This window comes from Mirounga leonina, unplaced genomic scaffold, assembly GCF_011800145.1.
Source record: "Mirounga leonina isolate KUSES-001 unplaced genomic scaffold, KU_Mleo_1.0 Mir_151, whole genome shotgun sequence".
Taxonomy (NCBI): Eukaryota; Metazoa; Chordata; class Mammalia; order Carnivora; family Phocidae; genus Mirounga; species Mirounga leonina.
In genome coordinates, this window is record NW_023270377.1 from 21254509 (window position 1) to 21269956 (window position 15448).

Below are 15448 nucleotides of genomic sequence, written 5' to 3' on the forward strand. Positions count from 1 at the left end.
CCCGTGGGTTTTCATTTTATATGCCCTTCACTGATAAGAAGAGTGGGGAAGTGGGAGGTTTTGGAGTTTGGCTTTAAGTGTTTTGAGTTTGAGGTAGCTTTGTGAGTTTTTCAAGTAGAGCTATGAAGGAGGCAATTGCTATTTGGGATTTGAGCTCAAAGAATGGTTTGAAGATGGAGATATAAATTCAGGAGTTAACTGTATTTAGTTGGTAATGGAAGCCATGTGCATGGATGAGTTTGTATAGAGATTACAGAGTGAGAGGAATACAGGCCTTGTGATGAGTCCTGAGGAATTTCCATATTTAATGAGTGCATAGAGGGAATAGAGCTTCAGGGGAGACAGATAAGAGAAGAAGGCACCATCAAAGGAGGAGGTGTTATCTAGAAGAGTGGAATGATCAATGGTGTGGAATGCTGCTGAGGACTGGTGAGAAGGATTGGAAAAAAAAAAGCAACAGGGCAGTCACTGCTGGTATAGGACAGGGCAGTTTTGGGGGAGTGTAGGGGCAGATGATAGACTGAAGTGAAATGAAGAGAATGCTCCAGAAAATAGCAAATTGGATCAAACAAACTAATTTCTGTTTAGGGGTAGAGGAGGCTTAGTCTGAAGTTCTGCTTACTGATTCTAAAATGTGAATGAAAAACACTACCAGGAACTGGCAGACACCATCTTAACCATTGCAAGTTAGCGTCTTCAGTAATAGGATTAACTGAGATCCTGTGCCTCCTAATGGGATCATCTCAGAAGGATCCAGCAGCACTTAGGTAGACGTTCAGCCAACAATGCATAATCTGAATTCAGTCATGAGTCAACAATCAGACAAGCCCAAATTGAATGGGTCTGTACTCTTAAAAATCCATGTCATGAAAGAAAAAGGAAGGCGGAGGCACTGCTTCAGATCAAAGGCGACTAAACCAACGCATAACTAAATGCAATGTGTGCTATTGAATTGGATCCTGAATCCAAAAGAAAAAAAAAAAAACCTATAGAAGACATTATTGGGACAATCGATGACATTTGAATATGTACTGTATATTCGACACTAATAGTCTTATAATAATGTTAAATTTCCTGAATTAGATTTTACTCCTATAATTATGTAAGAAAACATCCCTGTTCTTAGAAGGAGATACATGTCAAACTATTCAGGAGTAAAGGATCTCAAAGCTGCAGTTGATTTTCAAATGATTCAGCAAACGTAGTGTGTGTCTATGTATGTAATGTACACACAGACACACACAAAGCAAATGTGACAAAATGTTAGAAATTGCTGACTCTATTCTTGCAAGATTTGTGTAAATTTAAAATTTATACAAAAGTTCATTGTGCTATTTATGCAGTTTTTCTGTAAATTTGAATTTTTTTCATAGTAAAAAAATTAAAAATGTATCAACTATCAGAGCTCCACACCATCTGCTGATACTTGTTATTCAATAAAATGTGTCGTACACAGATTAGAAAGAACAATTTTGGATATTGTGGGTATTAGTAACAGCATTCATCTGTGGCCATCAGTATAATTTGAACCCTAATTTCAGGGGTTAACAGAGGAACCAGGACAGATTCCCCCCATGAGTTTTCCTTCACAAGACATTCTACTAAAATTGTGAGACTTTTTTTTTCTTCTCAAAAATCATCACAATGATTCTACATAAGAACTTAGCTAGATTCAGCTAGCATCCATGGAGACCATTCTAAGTGTAAATCTGTATTCCAGGTATCGTAGGGAACATGGAGATGAATGTGACCATCAGGGCTCTCAAGAAGCATGTGGTCCAATATTGGTGCTCAGACGAGATCACACTACCACAAAAATTTATGAAAACACAATAAATGAACTTCAGAGGACGAAGAAGACTACAGAGCAGTATTTCTCAGATTCTGGATTGGCCAGAGTGGTAAAATGTCACCACTAGCAAAAATGTTGGGGAAATTTACATACAAGAAGGATACGAGAAAGCCACTTTTGTTATTTTATATGGAGAGGGCATATTAATACCAAAAACAATGAAGGCAGTATCAAAGTAAAGTTCTTAAAATTAAATGAATTTCATTTTATTGGGAGAAAAAAGACAATAATAAAAGCTCAGTGGCTGGTGCCAGCTAAATTAAGGAGTTCTGAGAAAGTCAAAACAGTTTTTTAATATTGAAAGGAAATAAGACTCACTTGAGTCCTTAAGCAGCTATGCTTGTTGCAGGTAATAGAAATAGGCTTTGAGGAATTCACACGTAGGAAACCTACATACAGGAAAAAGGCCTGTGTTATTTTCTATAGCACATCATGGGCATTCAGTGAGCTACAAATGCATAATTGGGGTAGAGGTAGTAAATATTGAATTAAGTAATTAAATAGTGTCTTGAAGTCTTGAAAGCTTGAACCTAATTTCCAAAGCATTTAAGAAAATGTGAGAAAAGTTGCTTATTTAAGAAGAAAAAAATGTATAAATGTGTGTATCTATATACATAGACATACATATACATATTCCTTCTAAAAAATTTGAAAATAATGCTTTAAATTGAGAGAAATACTGAGTTACATTATAGATACTACTGTTGAGTTAATCTGTCCAAATTTCCCTAGTTTTAACCAAAAAAAGTACACATAAAACCTGTTCAATATGAGAAGCAAAGATTAAAAGGCATAATATCAATTTTGTATAATACTTTGAACTGCTGATAAATGTTTCCAGTGGGCATATTTAAAACCAGACTTCAACTCAGTGCAACAATGAAACTTACTCTTTTGGACAATTCATTGAACTCACCACATAATTAAAAAGAGAGCAGTTACATGATAGTAAAGTGAGTTTGTGGAAAAACAGAAAAAAAAAGTGGCTTCTTTGTGCCTTGTTTCCATAAATAACATGTTTGAAAGCAATTAATTTACTCATGGTTAAAACAAACTTGCAGATATTAAATATGCATCCATTTTTCATTGTACTCTTAGATTACTTTCTCCTGAGTACCCTAATGTAAGCTGTGTAGTAAACTACATTACATTTCAGGTTTTCCCAATTATGAACTTAGGTTCAATATTTATGACTCTTTTACTATGTATCGTCCTGCTAAACCTTCCGGCAAGTTCACTAATGAACTTTATCTTCTGGCTTTCTGACTGCTGTGTCCTAGAGATGCATTATAAAGAGTGAGGTGCATACTTAACAGTCAAGAGGAAATCCTGCACCAAGGATAGTTGTCAGTCAAACCACCTCTCCTGTTCTTTTTATTATGAGAAAATTGCAGATAAAGATGAATGCAACTGACAAAATAAACAGGAATACAAAACTAGAAAAATCTGAGATCTCCCTACGATATCTTCATCACAGATCAGTGAACTGCAGTTCAGTCATGATGTCATTAGAATCAGAAATATGTCTTATTAGTGGATTCATAGAGGTAGATATTTCTTAGTATTCTCAAAACATTTTGACTTTGTATCACTTGTCTAGTCCAGCCTATGGGATTGAATAAGAGACCTGCTTGCTGATCTTATCCCCTCAGTCTTTAATGCATCTGTTACTACAGATTCCAGCCATTGTCACCAAGATCTGGGTATTATCTCTGCTACAACTCCTTACAGAGGAAAAGGAGCTATGAAAGACTGATGCCTCCATGTTGTTATCCAGACTTGCAGTCTTTTTTTTTTTTTTTAAGATTTTATTTATTTTATTTTAGGGAGAGAGTGTGCACATGAGCAGGGTGAGGGGCAGAGGAAGAGGAAGATAGGGAATCTGAAGCTGACTCCACGCTGAGCTTGGAGCCCAGAACCCGATGAGGGATGGATCTCAGAACCCTGAGATCATGACCTGAGCCAAAACCAAGAGTCGACTGCTCAACCAAATGAGCCACCCCCTGCTTGCAGTCTGGATAAGTCATCAGCACTCTACTCCACCTGTTTCTTTATCCCCATTGGAATCATTTCACAGCCCCCCCAACACAGGGTGTGAGCTAATAGCACCATAGACATTTTGCACATGAAATTAGTACCTCCCTAATGGTATGCCTATCTAGAAAAATAACTCATGGGGATTGAAAGGTGTGAATAGAATGCAGGGAAATTGGAGGTATGGTGACACTGGGAGAATGCACTTAAGGCTGCTTATTATTCAAAGCTTTGGTGGAAAGCCTGAGAGCACAAGAAATAGATTTGAATAGATTAGATCCATTACTCAGGTATTTTCTGAGTTGTGCTTATTTACCCACCTTAGAGAAGAAATAGCTGAGAAGAAACACTATTGGATAATAGGGAGAGAGCAAGGAAAAATAATAGGAAATGGCTCAGTGGAGCTGTTTATGGCAACTGCAGTTCATGGACATGTTTCCTATTGTCCTCTGCCCTGAAGTTAGAACAGAATGCCTTTGCAGGGTGACTTTCTTCAGAAGTCCTTGGAATGTGGCTTTCTTAGATTTAGAAACAAGCTACTGCGATTTAGAGTTAATGTTTAAATTTTCTGTCCTCCTATATTTATTTATAGGGGAGCAATCTGAGATTTAGGGATAGACAAGACAAGCTAATCCCAAACATAATCTTGGCTCCTATGGCTTTTGAGAAGAGTCATCAAATACTTTACTTACAGGAATTTTATTTTTTTTCATTTTTTCTTACGCGGCAACTTTATTGCATATCCATAGACTTGATTCTGTTAAGTTAGCTTTTGATTCCTAAAGCTGAATGCATAAGGTAGGAGATAAAAAGCTTTAATAATTTTACCATGTTACATTTTATATTCAAATAAATTATTATAACCAATGTGAGCTAAATTGAAAGCACACATGGGGAAGGGGCAGTTAAAACTTTTTTCATTGATATTCTCAGGACTACAAACTCAACAGGGCCACTTTGGGGCAAACCAATCAAATCAGAGTTCATTCAAGTGTGAACAGAATAATGTGGAAAGGGCATCCACTCTGTGTGAAGGTAAGAGGGAGGGACAATGCATTATCCACCAATAAGGAATGCCAAGATGGTAGGCAGTGTTTCTGTTGCTATTTTTAGAAACTATGTGGGTCAGCATTTGCAAGCCTGGCAAAACAAACAACTATTTCTTCACAGACTAGTACCAGCTCTTTAATGATCAGAAAGTACCTTAGAAGTTGGTCATGATTATTACTAAACTGGTCTTCTGCCACCATTTTATTTCTGTGTTATTTCATATTTAGGAAATGGATTAATTCTTATTATTTTCCTAATTTAACAATTGGTATATCTATATACAAATGGTATTAGAACATAAAAACTGCTCTGCAACTTATCTTACTTTAACAAAATACCAGGAGCATCTTTCCATGCCATGCCACAGTACCCGGTTGCAGAGTATTCCAAATTCTGCATGTAATTATTTACAAAGGCAATCCTATATTGAGGGTGTTCCCCACCTCCATTTTTTCCTGCTTATACAATTATTCATTCAACTGATGTTTTCTTTAGTCTCCAAGTATCAAATTTTATTTTATTTTTTTAAAGATTTTATTTATTTATCTATCTATTTATTTATTTATTTGAGAGAGAGAGCACAAGCAGGGGGAGCTGCAGAGGGAGAGGGAGAAGCGGGCTCCCCGACGTGGGGCTCAATCCCAGGACCCTGGGACCTGAGCTGAAGGCAGATGCTTAACTGACTGAGTCACCCAGGCGCCCCTCCAAGTATCAAATTTTTGAATAAATTTTAGAGGGGTGGTGAGTCTGGATTTCAGTGGCTTGGCATTAATTAAATACTGAGGTAAGCCTGGCATGGTCTCATTACTAGTTCTTAGAGACACTAGTTGACCTGATAGAGGTAGCAAAGGTTTGATTGCTTTAGCAGTACCGATTATCTCTAGCTTTGTGTTAAGCTTTGAAAGATTTTTAAAATAAATTATATATCCATGTAAACCTTCTAAGCATCAGCCGTAGTGCTGTATTTTCTTCTAATATTAAACTTTTATTAGAGTGAGGTATAGAATTAAATAAAATAACAATAGCTGGCACTTATTATAAATTTTCAAATTTTAACTGTGACATATATATTACTGTACATACATGGCAGGTACACTTGCTGGCATGTATAGTTGTGTATACTATATATGTACTAAGTAAAGGATCATAGTAAAATTAATACTTACATCCTCACCACTCAAGTTAGGAAATAAAACTTGATTAGTGCTTTAGAAGGTCCCTGTGCTCTGCCTTGATTGCATCTCCTCCTTCCCCACCTCACCGCCAGTTACCACTGTATTGAATTTTGTCTTAATAATTTCTGTCATTTTCTTCATAGGTTAGCCAAGTAGTTTTGCTATAGGAGTACCTAGGTATGTGCTCCTAAGCAATATATTTACTTTTCCTTATTTTTGAATCACATAGAAGTGGTATCATACAGTATGTATGCTTCTAGGACTTGCTGGTTTTGATCACCATTCTGTTTTTGAGATTCATCCACGTTTATATGTGTAGTAGATTGTTCATTTTTACCAATGTACTGCATTACATGAACATACCACATTTTATTTATCCATTTTACTGGTAATGAGTATTAACCTAACATAATAGTGCTGTCATAAACATTTCTCTACTTGTCTTCTAGCACACATATGTAAGACTTTCTATAGACAGGGGCGCCTGGGTGGCTCAGTTGTTAAGCGTCTGCCTTCGGCTCAGGTCATGGTCCCAGGGTCCTGGGATGGAGCCCCACATTGGGCTCTCTGCTCGGTGGGAAGCCTGCTTCTCCCTCTCCCACTCCCCCTGCTTGTGTTCCCTCTCTTGCTGTGTCTCTCTCTGTCAAATAAATAAAATCTTTAAAAAAAATAAAAAAAAAACTTTCTGTAGACAGTGGCATTCACACTTTTGCCTGAGATACACAGTAAAAAAAATGTATTTTTCTTCACAATTCAGTTAGCACACATGCATGACATGTAAAGAAAGAAATTTCACAAAACAATACTTACCCTTACTAATTGCAGTGCATTCCAATATTTCTATTTAATTCTATTTCATTTTAATTTTAATTTTATTTTTTTTTAAGATTTTATTTATTTGAAAGAGAGAGCACACGCGCGCGAGAGAGTACAAGCAGGGAAAGCGGCAGGCAGAGAGAGATGGAGCAGCAGACGCCCTGCTGAGCTGGGAGCCGGATGTGGGACTCCATCCCAGGTCCCTGGGATCATGACACGAGCCGGAGGCAGATGCTCAACCGACTGAGCCACCCAGGTGCCCCTCTATTTCATTTTTAATTGAGTGTGTCATACATAGCAGTTTGAAACACATTGTCTTTGAATACATACACAGGAGTGGAAGTATCATGTCACTGCATATGCACATGTCCAGTTGTATTAGATGATGCCAAACACTTTTCCAATGACCTTTTGTGGTACTGTCTTCATTTCTTCATTCATTCTCTCAATCCTTTGACTATTTTTCAGTTGGTCTGCCTGTCTTTTTCTTATTAATTCATAAGGTATACTTTATATAGTTTGGATGCAAATTCATCATCAGTTAAATATATTGTAACTATCTTAGTCAATTTATAGCTCATTTTTTCACTCTTTTAATGGTGTCATTTGATGAACAAAAGTTCTTAATTTTTCAATCTTCCCTAAGGTTGTTGATTTTTAAGCCTTGCTTCAGAAATCCCTTTTTACCCTGAGGTCATGAAGATATTCTCTTATGTAATCTTTTGAAAGCTTTATACTTTGGCTTATAAATATTTAACCAATCTGAAATTGATTTTTTATATGGTGTGAAGTAGGAGACAAATTTCATTTTTTCCCAATGGATACACTGAATTATTTCAGAACTCTTTCCTGCAGTGCCTTTTCATTACTTTTGCAATGCCGACTATATTATTCTGTATGGGTTTGTTTCTAGACTCTATTCTATTCCATTGGTCTATTTGTCTCTGTACCAATACTATATTGTCTTAATTATATAGCTTTGTAATAAAACTTGGTATCTGGTAGGGTCAGTTTTTTCAGCTTGCTCTTTTTCTTCAGTTAACTTGACCTTGGTCCTAAGGCTCCTATATAAATTTTTAGAATGACTTTGACAATTTCTCCAAAATAAGTTTTGGAGATTTTGATCAGAATTGCTTTTGAAGAAGTGACATTTTTAGGACAGAAAGTTTTCCTAACTAAGAAAATGGTCTAACTCTCCATTTTATTCCGGTCTACTTCAGTGTTAATATGTTTTATAATTTTCTACAGGGAGATCTTTCCACTTATTGAATTTATTTATTAGTACGTTATATGTTGTTATATATTTGTTAGGTAAAAATGTGATATATTTTAAAATATTTATCTTATATGTACAACTTCTCTTTTTTTTCTTTAAAGATTTTATTTATTTATTTATTTGACAGAGAGAGACACAGCGAGAGAGGGAACACAGCAGGGGGAGTGGGAGAGGGAGAAGCAGGCTTCCCGCTGAGCAGGGAGCCCGATGCGGGGCTCCATCCCAGGACCCCGGGATCATGACCTGAGCCGAAGGCAGACGCTTAACAACTGAGCCACCCAGGCGTCCTCAACTTCTCTTTTCAATCTAATAGTCTATCTGTAAATCATTTGAGTTTTATACTGAAACTATCATATGATTTATAAATGATGACATTGTTTTTCTTCCTTTCTGATTTTTATGCTTTTCTTTTCATTTCCTTATTGTAGTATCCTGGAGAAGGTATCAAGGGAAAAATGAAGGGGGGGGGTGGAAATCAGAGTGGGAGACGAACCATGAGAGACTATGGACTCCGGAAAACAAACTGAAGGTTTTTTGTGGGGGGGATGGGTTAGCCCGGTGATGGGTATTAAAGAGGGTACGTATTGCAGGGAGCACTGGGTGTTATACGCAAACAAGGAATCATGGAACACTACATCAAAAACTAATGATGTAATGTATAGTGACTAACATAACATAATAAAATAAATAAATAGAATTGAAAAAAATAGAATACTTTGAAAGGAAGTGATGACAGCAGACATTTTGTTTTGTTCCTGATCTTAAGAGAATCTTCACAACTATTTATCACTACGTGCTGTGTGTACTTAGTTTTGTTATTTGTAGACACCACTTGGTGCTGTATATCTTCCATATCCCTCTCGATTACTTTATTACTCTCCACTTGCCCCACCAGCTGGGTGCCCTGGGTGGCTGACCTACATGGGCCACTTCAATGGCTTTTCTTGGCTTCTATTGGCTGCTTCTCGGGTTCAGTCACTGGAGATGGCTGGCAGTAGAGGAAGTGCAGAGGGTGAAAGAAGAGGTGTCGAGTTCACCTGGTTCTTTCACTGTGGATTCACCCAAGTCCTTAGTTTACATTAGGGTTTACTCTCAGTGTTGTATATTCTGCAGGTTTAGACAAATGTATAATAACATGTAGCCGTCATTGTAGTATCATGCGGAGTATTTTCAGTGCCCTAAAGATCCTCTGTACTCCACCTGTTTATCCCTCTCCTCCCACTCCTGGCAACCACTGATCTTTTCATTTTTTTCCATGGTTTTGCCTTTTCTGGAATGTCATAAAATTGGAATCATAAGTATGGAGCATTTTCAAACTGACTTCTTTCATGTAGTAATAGGCACTTTTGGTTCATCCATGTCTTTTCATAGCTTGATAGCTCATTTCTTTTTAGCTTGAAATAATATTCCATTTTATTTATCCATTTACCTAGTGAAGGACATCTTAAGAGGCTGTTTCTAAGTTTTGGTAGTCATGGGTAAAGCTGCGAGAAACATCATGTGCAGGTGTCTGTGTGGACGTAAGTTTTCACCTCTTTTGGGTAAACACCAAGAAATGTAATTGCTGGATCATATGCTAAGAATATGTTTAGTTTCATAAGGAACTGCCAAACTGTCTTCCAAAATAGTTGTACCATTTTGCACTCCTACCACGGATAATGAGTGTTCTTATTGCTTCACAGCCTTTCAGCATTTGGTGTGGTCAGTGTTCTGGATGGGGGCCATTTGAAAAGGGTTAGTGATATTTAATTGTTGTAATTTGCATTTCCCTGATGACACACGATGTAGGCCATCTCCAATTCAACTTTTAGTGGGTAATTCTAACCTAATTCCTCTGTAGTCAGAAAGTGTGATGTGTTTGATACCTTTGAAATTTCTTGAGGTTAGCTTCATGGCTTAGCCCATGGTCAACTTTTGTATAATTTTTATGTCTGTTTAAAAAATTATAGGGGCACCTGGGTGGCTCAGTCATTATGTGTCTGCCTTTGGCTTGGGTCATGATCCCGGGGTCCTGGGATTGAGCCCTGCATCGGGCTCTCTGCTCGGCTTGAAGTCTGCTTCTCCCTCTCCCACTCCCCCTACTGTGTTCCTGCTCTCTCTGTGTCTCTCTCTGTCAAATAAATCAATAAAATCTTTAAAAAAATTAATTAAACATTAAAATTAAAAGCGGAACATACAGTATATTCAATAATGATAAAAAGGTAAGGGGGAAAATAAAGCAGGAAAAGGGTCAGAAGTGCTAGAGGCAAAGTTTGTTAGTATTGGTCAAAGATGGCCTCCCTAAGTAAAAAAGATGCATTTGAGTCAAGTCTTAAGAAAGAAAGAAAGCCATACAACTATTCATGAAATTGAATAAATATTAGCTATTATATTTGCATTTTATTCTAGTTATTTTCATCAGCTGTATATTCCAGAAATCTATTTTAATTATTTTGTAAGGACTTTGAAAATTTCTAGAAGTTCCTTTTTTCTCTTTTTAATTTTATTTTTAAGTAATCTCTACACCCAACATGGGGCTCAAACTTACAACCCTGAGATCAAGAGTTGCATGCTCTACTGACTGAGCCAGCCAGGTGCCCCTAGAATTTCCTTTTAAAATTACTACAACTGTTCATATTTTCTCCATCAACCTGAAAATAAGCCTATCCTTTTTCTAAAGAAACAACATTCAAGAGAAATTTTGGAAGTTTCTCCCAGTTTGGGTATCCCCCCACCCCAAAATATTGTAACAATGGTGTTTTACACAATAGTTTCTGGTAAATTCACAATATCTAAATTATTGATCTTATCTACTAATATGAACACTTAATGACATTTTCCTCCCTAGGAAAATACCTTCTCAGTTCTGAAAAACCAATTTACAATAGGATCAAATATCACTATATATCCCTGAATTTAATTTGTACTTTATTTGATTAAAACTCCCCCCTCATCCTATTAGAAAAGTTTTAATGAAACTAAAATAACTCCATTTTAATACTTAATTTGAATTTTCTAGTTCAGTGTAGAATAATTTCATATATTACAAAAAAAATATTTTCTTTAATAATGAATTAATATATGTGAACAAATTATTTCTGGGCCTCAGATTTTTCATCTATAAAAAACAAGTTGGTGTTCTGGTTTATTTTCCTTTTTGATCTTCTCCAGTCTTGCTTACCAGTATATCTTCCAAGATAAAGTTGGTACCAGTATTCTTATTGAGGAAAGAATAATATTGGAGAATAATTCCTGAAGTTTCTTTGCTAATGCAGAGCAGGATACATAAAGGAAAGTGCCTTGCATAGAGATGGAGGGAAGCCAAAAAAGCAGAAGACCTGGAGCCTAACAACATGGTTGGAAGTTGGAACCTGAGCTGATGAAAAAAGCCAGAGGAGTTTTTAAGGAGGATACTTAATATTCAATTTAAAATCTTTTATGTTTCTTCAGTGTAAATTCCCAAACGGTCAGAATGGTCTAGTGTAATTTTCAAAAGTTAATAATACGGCTCTCATGCAAATATAAAATGAACATATGTCAAGGATTTTTTTTTTTAAAGATTTTATTTATTTATTTGAGAGAGAGAATGAGATAGAGAGAGCATGAGAGCGGGGAGGGTCAGAGGGAGAAGCAGACTCTCTGCTGAGCAAGGAGCCCGATGCGGGACTTGATCCCGGGACTCCAGGATCATGACCTGAGCCGAAGGCAGTCGCTTAACCAACTGAGCCACCCAGATGCCCCATATGTCAAGGATTTTATTCAACTCATTAATTAATGCAGGAAACTATGATATTAAGACTAGTTCAAATGAGAATGTGAAGAACGGTGATAAATATGAAATTAGGAATGCGAAAATGAATTTGCTAATAGGTATAAAACTTGTTAGTTTCTTACAGAGCAGTAACATCTTATGTTTGGGATCGATCTTTTCTATAAAGCAGAAATGAATTGTATCTTTACTGGGCACAATTCATTCTCACTGCTTTGGACAAGAATCCTTTGCATTACTATCAGTTTTTTACAACCCTGAGGGAGTCGTAAAACAGCCTAGTTAATAGAAAGATAATTAGAGGTGCACACCTGATAAAATCAGATAATCCCTAGAGGGTCCACTAGACTGCGTAGGCCTTCGCTGAAAGGACACACAGTAATCTCAGTATTATCTGTTGCTCATTTTGAAGTCATAGGCAGTTTATCTTGGTGGAGAGGACAAGTAGCACCCACCAAGTCATATGATTATGGTAGAGGATTCAAATACTTGTTTGAGTTGATGTGTTAAGGAAACAAAATAGCATGGGCAGAATGGTGTGAGAGTCTATGCACTAATCTAATTACGTAGAAACTGGAGTTCCAACACTTAAGTAATCCTAAAAACAGAGACTGTCTGGGAAGTCTTGGAAGAGGACATTGGACTGCTTATAAGATGTAACTGGGGGTCAACCAATCTCATCTGGATTTTAATTGACAAGGAAACCCCAACCACAGCTGACCTTTTGGCTGCACTGTTCATAAAATGATATTCAATTGTGAGAGTTAATTTCCTTCAACTTCTGTGGGGAAGTTTTGGAAAACAAAAAATTCTAAAACCTATTAAGTAATGGTAACATCCTCAAACATAGCAGTGATTACATTGCTTTTCCAAAGGCCAGTCTAACACTTCAACATCCTTAAAGACCATAGCTGCTCCTGATTTGGTACCTAATATTAACAAAAACCATGAGTAGATAAACAGAGATGTGCTTTTATCAGCAATGGCTTTTGAAGTGCCCCCACTCGCAGTGGCTGAGGAATCTTCTCATCTACTTTGTGCCTATCAGAGATTGCAGATCACTATTTGATAAGTTTGGTGTTAACTAGAGAGATCAGAGATCTAGCCGGATTTGGTTCCAACAACCAAATCAAAATCTGAAGCTGGCTATTCTAGACTTCTTAATGCTACAGTGCCATTTTGTAATCTTTGGGAGAAATTCAGGACTGGTTCCAAGCGACAGCATAGCAGTGTGGTCAAGAGTTCTGGTTCTATAGCCATATTCCTTGAGTTTGAATCATGATTCTATCTCTTCCCAGTTACGTAGCCCTGATGAGTCACCTAACTTCTTTGTGGCTTAGGTTCCCTAATTGTAAAACAGGATGACAGACATACCATTTTCATAGAGTTGAAATGAGCATTAAATAAATCAATTTGTGTAAAATAAGCTTGACACATATTAATTACTATATGTATGTTAGCTTTTGTTCTAAATTGACAGTTTTATCTCACAAGATCAAGGTTGAAAAATGTTTCCATGAGTAATATACTTTCAGATATGTTCAAATACACATACATATGTATATACACATGTATGTATATGATATGTATAATATATGTGTGTATATGTATGTATGTATATTTACCAGAGGTGTATGGATCAGAATTCTACCCAGAGAAATAGAGCAGATAAGATACACACACACACACACATTACACATAAAGAGAGAAAACATTTGTGTAGCACATATTCTATATATTGTATATACACATGTATATACACAGAGATAGAGAGAGATTGATTTCAAGGAATTGGCTTCCACAGTTGTGGGGCCTGGCTAGACAAATCTGATATCCATAGGGCAGGCCCAACAAGCTGGAACTTCTTGGGTAGCAGCTAACACTGCAGAGCACAGGCAAAATTTCTTCTTTCTCAGAGAAACCGCAGTTTTGCTCTTAAGGCCCTTCAACTGATTAGATGAGGCCCACCCATGTTCTTGAGGAGAATCTCCTTAAAATCAACTGAGTATATGGGCACCTGGGTGGCTCAGTTGGTTAAGCATCTGCCTTTGGCTCAGCTCATGATCTCAGGGTCCTGAGATCGAGCCCCACGTCGGGCTCCCTGTTCAGCAGAGAGCCTGCTTCTTCCTCTCCCTCTGCTCTTCCCCCTGCTTGAGCGCTCTCTCTCTGTCAAATAAATAAATAAAATCTTTGAGAAAAATCAACTGAGTGTAGATGTTAACCAGATCTGCAGAATACCTTTATAGCAGCAACTAGATTAGTATTTGATTGAATAAGTGGTTACTGTGGCCTAAAACTAACCATCATTAGAGACTTTCAATTCCAGATTGCACTCCCTGATGTCTAGGCTTTTTAATAAAGGATTATGAGGGAAACTTTCATCTGGGCACTACTACTCCTACTCTGCTGACATCTTTTGTTTTCAATTTTGAGAGATACAATTAAGTAGTTATTTGTTAACAATATCCAACTACCAATATCCAGAAGTTATTTTTCCTCTATTTTTTCCCACTTGAGAAGTACTTTAAGAAAATTATCAAGAAGTCGGTTGTTCCTGGCACAAGAGTTGGTCACTTTCCATCATCCACTTGGGGCACAACTTTCCTCATAGGAACTGAAGAGAGCCTTGAGGTGATGGGAGGGGCCTTACTTTCCTCCCATTAAGATTCTTGGAATCACAGGATTTCAGAAGCTAAAGGCCACCCTCCTTCCTCATTTTACAACAGAGGCACAGAAGCCAGAGCATCCAACATCACACAACAAATTGGTGTCTGAAACAGGAATACAACAAGATTTTCTAACTCCCTGGTGAGTTTTTAATCCCTTCTGATCTTTTCCACCCTCCTTTTCTCAGTCTACACGTTTTCCTCAGGTATTCAAAGTATAATGACAAAAAGCTTAGCATTCAACCCAATGATGCTATAAAGCATCTTGAGACTTTTTCAGGAAACTTAATGTTAAGTCAGGTAGTTATAATTTCATTTTTTCCTTATAGTAGTAGTGGGGTGAATGGTGGAATACTTGGTAATCTAATGCTATAGATAAGCACAAAAAAATCTGAAGAGAGAATAGATACTTCAGTTTGAATCACTAAAAATGTAAATTAATGTTCATTTCTAAAATGTCTCAACCTATGTAAAAATGGGTAGAAAGCTTTGTTTCATTATCATATAGGCCAATAATAGCTACAAAAGGTGTCATCCAAAACGAGTGGATTTATTTCAAGCGAACACTCAACCATATGGACACAGGGGACACAGAGCCTTTTATTAGAATTACCCATGAGCATGTCTGTCTCCTTACATGCTACAGAAATCCTTGGATAATCAAATATTCATCTGTCTTAACCTCTAATGCCCAGAGCAGTCCTTGAGACATATCTGGCAATTAAGAGATGAGATGAATGCTGTGCTCCCCTAGAATTAAGGCCTCTACTTGTCGTAATAGAGGTGGTTGGTAATGACAAAACATTTCCCAGTTCTTTTGAAATGGAGCAA

At 37.0% G+C, this 15448-nt stretch overlaps 1 pseudogene; it reads left to right on the top strand.

Moving 5' to 3' along the window:
* The first annotated feature begins 1685 nt into the window (after positions 1–1685).
* The window catches only part of LOC118012645, a 38298-nt pseudogene continuing 24535 nt past the window's right edge, over positions 1686–15448 (top strand).